General features: G+C 25.6%; 1 long non-coding RNA gene across 1 annotated transcript; it reads left to right on the top strand.

The window, feature by feature from the left end:
- The first annotated feature begins 734 nt into the window (after positions 1-734).
- LOC131181444 (uncharacterized) lies at positions 735-2,963 on the top strand. Its single transcript, XR_009149944.1, has 2 exons — positions 735-840; positions 1,584-2,963. It is a non-coding gene; the product is annotated as an uncharacterized LOC131181444 (long non-coding RNA).
- The last annotated feature ends 5,705 nt before the right edge of the window (positions 2,964-8,668 follow it).

The following is an 8,668-nucleotide window of genomic DNA, read 5'->3' as shown; positions in this document are numbered from 1 at the left end:
TTTTAAGAATAAATGTTTTACCAATCTCTGCATAGTTGAAGGAGTAATGATTGCACTTGTTCTAATAATTTTCTTTTCCTTATTTCTTTGTTTATTCGAAAATTCGAGGACGAATTTTTCTTAAGGGGGGAAGAATGAAACAACCACAAAAAAAAAAAAAGTGAAAGCGACTTTGGCGTGTGACAGTGAGTTTCCACTGTCACTACCAACCTTTTAGAAAAAAAAAAAAGAAAAAAAAAATGGGACTCAAAAATCGGGAGGAGGACTCCCCCCCCCCCCATTTTCTCTTCTCTCCTCTTTTCCCCTCTCTTCTTCTTCTTCCTTCTCCGGTGACCGGCCGGCGACCTCCCAAGCGGCTCCCCACCCGGCCGGCGACCCTCCGGCGACGGCCAAAACCACCAGAAACGGCGGCAAGGGAGGGAGAAGAGAGAGAAAACGCGCGCACAGTGGGCAGCGACTTTCTGGCGCGATTCCGGCTTCATCCGACGTCCGATCGAGGCGATTCAGGTGGCGTTGGAAAGCTTGTTCCGAGAGCTTTCTTTTGATACCAATTTTGCAGCAAATGGAGGTCAGATGAGTGAGATATGGAGGAGAGAAGTTTCGGGTTTTTCAAGCTTTTTCGTCAGATCTACGACGATCCGACCATTGGATCGACGATCCGAGACCACCTATGGACTGAGGAAGAGGAGAGGAACATGGTGGTATGATCAGATCCGACAAATGTCACCGGCGACCGGCCGGCCACCGTGCACGGTGGTTCCGGTGGGCTATGGAGATAATTCAACTTCCAGAGGCTTCCTCATAAATTTTTGGAATTTTTGAGACACAGATAAACTTCGGGTAAGACAATTTTTATTATTTCTCTGTCTGTGGAGCATAAATACAGTGTTTCTTAAACAGGAAAAATTGGAGAAAAATTCTAAGAAAAATATATGATGAAAGTAAAATTATTTGGAGATATTCTATGGTGTTTGTTGAATTTTTGAGTGATTGTAGAATATTTTTGAAAAATATAGATGAATTTTAGTTAGATTTTTAGCATATGGGCATATAAGATTATTTGAAATTAAGATAATTAAATTTTATATAATTGGTTGAAACTTGAGGATGGAGGTTTAAACATGTGAATATTTAAATGGGTTGAATTAAGAATATGTTAGATGTTGGAAACTTATGGAATCGAGTAAAATTCTTCAATAAAATATTCATGGGTGATTAGAAAATTACAATTCATTTTGCAATAGCCTTATAATATTATTAAGGACCACGGAGCAAAATTTTAGAATTTTTAGAGCTTGTTTGAGTGGATTTTTGAAAAATGTCAATTATAGGGACTAAAACGTAATTTTTAAGATTTTGAGTATTGTCTGATTTGGAGGGCCCAGGAGGGGCCATGTGATATTGATGAGATGTGATTGTGGAAATTGAGAATTTAGAAGTGTTATTTGAGCCTTTTTGCAGGTTTGGTAGGTCCTAGGTATAGGGGAAACTCTACCGGATTTCCGGCAAAAATTAGGCTGTCTATCGCCTCTTTAGAGTTTTATCTTAACTTAGTACTAATAAATTTATAATTTAATTATTAGGTGATCGAGGTCAGCTATTTTTCTGCATCCAGCAGCCACAATAGTCATCAGTATACTGTGAGTAAAATATTAATTTTAATTGTAATTTCACTATTATTATATGTTCAAGCATGCCCATGCATCACTTATATGCATATATTTATGTAGTTAAACTCTAGGCACGATTTATGTTGCATTCATAACTGTTAAAGTGCCATGGATGTTGTTGTGGTAGCTTGGAGCAGTGTGCGTGCGTTGGCGTGAGTGTAATGTGGTGTGGACTATGGATAGGACGGGTAGTCACGGCTTGAGTTCTTCGCTAGGACCCGATCCTTCGGAGTAGTCACGGCTTGAGTTCTTCGCTGGGAGCCCCGATTTGGTTTATTAAGCTAAAGTCCGGCTTGAGTTCTTCGCTGGCACCAGGTTGGATTTAAAAGAGCTGTATAGGGGATCAGCTCCCATATATTATGATTGATATTACTGGGTGTGTGAGTGCTCCAAATTACCTTTTTGCTGTTATGATGTGAAATTATTGTTGATGTTGCATTTCACTCTACATGGTGCATTAGCTTTAGATAGTTATAGAGATTATGGTTAAAATTGATATTTTACTCTCTGAGTCGAACGCTCACTCCTGTTCAATATTTTTCTAGGCCACAGGAGGAGTTATTTTACAGAGCAACCTGTTTTCTTCCTCGCAGGTTTAACGTCGATTATTTAATTATTTTACTATCTTTTCTAAATTTAAAATCTAGAACTGCGCATGTGTTAGTAATAGTGTGGACCTTGTTAGAAATTGTGTTAATTTAAATTTTTGAGATTAATAAATGAAGATTTGTATGGTATTTAACAGTTTGTAAATGAGGTAACAGGGTTGAGCTGGGCTCCCCCTGATTTTAGTTTCTGAAAATTTCTGGGCTAAGTTGGCCCGAAATAAAATTATAACAGTTTGATTTAAATTATTTTATATGCATATTGGGCCTAAATTGTGGGCCTGGTTATGGATTTGAGGAATAGTTAGGCTTACTACGGGCCTCGGGGGCTTTAAGCTGGCCCAGGTCCTAGTGCCGGTCCGGCCGATAGGTTGGGTTGTGACATATCCAATGACTCTTTGGGGGTCTTTGCATACTTGATGAGTTGCAGCAATTCATCCTTCACTGAGATTGACAAAGCATACATTGACATTTCATTTCTTAAGGTCTTCAAAATTTGATGGGAGGTGATGTTTCAGCTCCTCCAACGATCTCCCATAAATATTAACCAAGCAGATAAACTGCATAGGAGTACTCCAAATACTATAATTATTATTATTGTTGAGTTTTTCTAAGGTTCTTACCAAAGTCGACATGTTCACCATAGTGACTTGGTTATTTGCTCCAATTAATTAACCAAGTTTGATCCTGACCAAGAATCTGTACAGTCCCAAATTGTCAAAGAGCAAAATCTCCTTCGATCCCTGTGTGATGACTGATATTGCCACTTCTTGGCAACTTGATATGATCCTGACTCTTAGCTTTTTAAAAGACTTGATCCTAAACCAATGTGTTCTACAACCCAGCTGTGACTGATAGTGAGAGCACTTTAATTTTCACAATCCATGACTGTTAGCTGTGATATTGGTCCCTAACCATCTACTCTGACATTGGTTCCTAACCACCTGTTCCAATATCATTTGTTGGAAATCTTTATGCTCCAATGCCACTTATTGAACATTGAAGGATGAGAAAGATAAACTTAATGAAACTCTTATTAGGAGGGACTGAATTGTAATCTTACAACTTAACACTCACTTACGGTACACTTTTATTTTCTCTCACTCATATCATTAATCTAACATGGACAAGACTTTCCCTCTTTCCAGTCACACTCTCACGTGAATGCACACATTCACCTTCTCATTTTCACAAATTTCACTCTCACTCACTCAGACACTAGAACACTTTCACACCCTCACACACCTAATTGTTTCTCACCTTCTCCATGCACGCAAAACATATATATATATATCAATGGCGGTGATTAGAGGAATACATATATATAGTAGTTCAATGGCGGTGATTAGAGTCGGTGATACAAGGGCTTTTGACTAAAAAGGTGTAATGGAAACAAAATAATACTAAAAAAAGGTGCATTCGAAGATAATTATCAAAAAGGAGTGAATTATACTGAGGTGAATGAGGTAAGTATCGGACGCTAATTATAATAGCGTTTTTAAGGTTCGGACACTATTTATAATAGCGTCCGAACCAAAATTTTTAAAGGAAAGCTGGACGCTATTCAAAATAGCGTCCAGCTTTTCTTAAAATAATAAAAAATTAATTAAAAAAAATTAAAGGTTGGAAGCTAGTTATAGTAGCGTCCAACTTTTTTTTTTTATTTTTAATTATTTTATTTTTTATTTTAAATAAAATATAAATATTATTTTAATAAATAAAATTATAATATATAATATTATATATTATAATATTTTCATTATAAATATTATTTTTTAATTTAAAATTAAATTAAAATTTAACAAAATAAAAAATTAAAATTAAAAAAATAAATAATTAAAAAGATTTAAGAAATAAATAGTACAGTAGCGTTCAACTTTGTTTTAAATTTTTAATTATTTTATTTTATATTTTAAATGAAATATAAATATTATTTTAATAAATAAAGATATAATAATTAATATTATATATTATAATATTTTTATTTTATTAAAGAAAAGTTAGGCACTACTATACTATAAGTAGCGCCCAACTTTTCTTAAATTTTTTTAATTATTTATTTTTTTAATTTTTATTTTTTATTTTAATTTAATTTTATATTAAAAAATAATATTTATAATAAAAATATTATAATAATTTTATTTATTAAAATAATATTTATATTTTATTTAAAATATAAAATAAAATAATTAAAAATTTAAAGAAAAGTTGAACGTTATAGTAGCGTTCAACTTTTCTTAAATTTTTTTAATTTTTTAATTTTTTAATTTTAATTTTTTATTTTATTAAATTTTAATTTAATTTTAAATTAAAAAATAATATTTATAATAAAAATATTATAATAATTTTATTTATTAAAATAATATTTATATTTTATTTAAAATATAAAATAAAATAATTAAAAATTTAAAGAAAAGTTGGACGCTATAGTAGCGTCCAACTTTTCTTAAATTTTTTTAATTATTTATTTTTTTTAATTTTAATTTTTTATTTTATTAAATTTTAATTTAATTTTAAATTAAAAAATAATATTTATAATAAAAATATTATAATATATAATATTATATATTATAATTTTATTTATTAAAATAATATTTATATTTTTTTAAAATATAAAATAAAATAATTAAAAATTTAAAAAAAAGTTGGACGTTACTTATAATTTTTCTTAAATCTTTTTAATTATTTATTTTTTTAATTTTAATTTTTTATTTTATTAAATTTTAATTTAATTTTAAATTAAAAAATAATATTTATAATAAAAATATTACAATATATAATATTATATATTATAATTTTATTTATTAAAATAATATTTATATTTTATTTAAAATATAAAATAAAATAATTAAAAATTAAAAAAAAGGTTAGACGCTAGCGTCCAACCTTTAAATTTTTTTTAATTAATTTTTTATTTTTTAAAGGAAAACTAAACGTTATTTTGAATAGTGTCCAGTTTTTCTTTAAAAATTTTAGTTCGGACGCTATTATAAATCACGTCCGAACCTTAAAAACGCTATTATAATTAGCGTCCGGCACTCACCTCGTCCACCTCAGTACAACTCACCCATTTTTGATAATTATCTTCGAACGCACCATTTTTTTATATTATTTTGTTTTCGATTACACCTTCTTGGTCAAAAGCCCGTGATATGAAGACTCACGACTCTTCTTGAATGGGGTTTCCTCTCCAAGGTTGATGTACCATTAATTTAATGGATATTTCTAGAGCTGGTAGAGAACTCTAGAAGAAATAATTCTAGAATTATAATAAATATAAATATAGCAAGAATTGTTTAATTTAAATTCAGTATAATTCAAGATAAGATTTATAGTGAGAGTCACCTATTAAATATATAAATTTCATATATTTATATTTTGAATTCATAATAAATTGACTCTAAACAAGAATTTCCTACAATTAATAGTCATTTGACCAATAATATTTTAAATTTGATAAATATTATTTTTCTTATAAATTTAATATTATCACTTTTCATATCTAGATGAATAACTTTGAATGTGCCTAAAAATATAAATAAAAATTATAAAACTAGTATGAAATGAAATTTATGACACCAAATTCTTGCAAGAGTTTCACATCTAAATATTATAAAAATTTAAAGGACTTATAAGAGTGAATGGCTAATTAGTGCTAACTTTTAGTAATAACTAATTTTTTTGCAAAGTGCATTGCACTTTATTAAACTTGTTATAAAATTTGTGATTTAATTTTTTTATATATAATTTTCTATTAATTTTTTATATATTATCATAATATTATAAATATTATATTCAATTCTTTAAATTAAAATATTAATTCTATTGTCATTTTAATTAATTATATAAATAAACATATTTATCAATTTAAAAATTATTTTTTATTCAATTATATTTTTATGAAAATTATATGTTATGTTATTAATATATAATATTAACTTAATTATAAATTTAAGTGTAATAAAAAAATAATAATAAGTTTTAAAAATATAAATTGATGAAAATATTTAAAAATTAAAATAAAATTCATAATAAATATAAATTACCTCATTGAATTTAATTCATATTCATTGAATTTAATTCATTTAAATTCTATTATTTTATTTTTTTTTAATTTTAATTTGTAAATCTTATTTTAATTTTTCATAATTTAAAATAAACTTAATTTGTATAATGAAATTGCATATCTAATATGTGAAAAAAAAACTATTTGTAAAATTAGATTGTAATAAATTTTTGTTAGTTTAGTGTACTATTATTATAAAATTTTTATTTTTATTATATTGATATCTTAAAATTTTATATTGTCATATTGTTTAATACAAAAAAAATTTTAAAACCTATTTAATATATTAATTATTTATCATATTTAATAAGTATTTTTTTTAATTATAGATTATATTATGTATGTTATAAATATATTATTGATTAAAATATAAATATAAATTTAGTCATGCATGTTTTTATTAAAATTGAATATATATATATATATATATATATATATATATATATATATATATATATATATATATTGGTTTAAGTTTCTAATTTTAAATTAAAAATTATAACAAAATTTTTGTATAGTAATATCTAAAAAATAAAATTTATAAAAGAAAAAATATAAATTTAAATTATTAATATTTATAAGAATATTTTTATTAGTTTACAAACTAATAATACTTATATGATTATAATTATAAAATTACTATATTAAGAATTAGAATATGTTTTGAGTATAAGTAGAATTATTATTATAATAATATTAAATTTTAATTTTATATTAATTATTAGTGATAATATGGTATATTGTAAAATTAGCTTCATAAAATATTTAGCAATAAATTTTCTGTCACTAAAAGATTAGCAAAGTTAATGTTTGGAAAGCATTGTTTGCTAAAATTATTAGTGACGTAGATTTTGTCGCTAAATAGTATTAATGACATGTTTATAGGATTAGCTTTTTAATATGTATTATTGACGACGAATTATTTATCTATTACTATAAATATATTTTTTATATTTTTATAAATAATAGATAGATTAATAATATTTTTTATTTTTTTAATTAATTAATTTTTATAAAATTTATATTTAATTAAAGTTAAGTATATGTAAGATGAAGAATTTTAACTTTATATGAATTTTAAAATTAAGAATTTTAAATTTATATAAATTTTAAAATTAATTTAAATAATAAAAATATAATTACTTCTTATAAAATTTTATATTTAATTGAAGTTAAATATAAGTAGAATTAAGAATTTTAAATTTATATTAACTCTAAAATTAAAAATGTTAAATTTATATAAATTTTAAAATTAATTTAAATAATAAAAATATAATTATAATTAATTTTAAAAGTAAAGAGCAATTTAAACAAAGTCTATATTCTCTTCCTCATATATTTATTAACCCGATAAAAGTTATCTCACTCGTCATAAACTCTTGCATCAGTTCATTCATTTACTTTCATCATTCAACTTAATTTAGTAATATACCATTAGAGTATATTTGGAAAAGCATTAAAATTAGTTCGTCGGACTTCGCCTGCTCCTTTCCCCCCTTTTTTTAACTATTTTATTTATTCATTTTTTCGCTCTCACTTCACACCCTTTGCTCTTGCACATTTCTCCCAAGCTCCTTTTATAAGTTTTTTGTGATTTGGAATTGATTAACAAGCACAAATTCCACTGTACATTTTATTTTCTCATGCATATACAAGATAAAATTTCATAAAATATGCAAGTACTTTTTCTTTGTGCTGACAGCTGCATCAATTATAATAGCACTTTTCTTTATATTCTATAGCCAATTGAAAATAAAATAAAATAATAAAAAAATTTATGTATATAAAAAATTATTATAAATGAAATTATCTTCTTTATAAAAAAAATAAATAAATAAATTCCACTTCATGAACCTAGGCATTATCAATGACCATTTTTTTTAATAGAAAATGACTTTATTAATTAAAATGGCATACATCAATCACGATTACGTTGTCAAAAACTGACAAATTGATATTAGGCCATTGCCATAGATATATTAATTAATTATGGCCAATGAGCTTTTGGTCTTGGTCTATATCATCCAACAAATGAATAAAATATTTGTCATCGTGAATCCACCGAATGCAAAGATGATCGCATGAAAAAAAGGAGAGCTTTATCATCCTTTATAATTTTTTATTGTTTTATTTATTTTTTAATCATTTATTACAATAAAAAAATATTAAATAATTTACTATACCCAATTGGTCTATGTATTAAAAATTATCGAATAACGCTCATCTAACATATGAATAAAATATGACATTGGACAAACTATTATTATTATTATTATTATTATTCATGTGTATCATGAATCCAGCTAATGTAAAGATGATCGATCACA

Source organism: Hevea brasiliensis, chromosome 1, assembly GCF_030052815.1.
Source record: "Hevea brasiliensis isolate MT/VB/25A 57/8 chromosome 1, ASM3005281v1, whole genome shotgun sequence".
NCBI classification, from domain to species: Eukaryota; Viridiplantae; Streptophyta; class Magnoliopsida; order Malpighiales; family Euphorbiaceae; genus Hevea; species Hevea brasiliensis.
The sequence above is the reverse complement of the archived record's forward strand: the minus strand, read 5'-3'. Positions and strand labels throughout refer to the sequence as shown.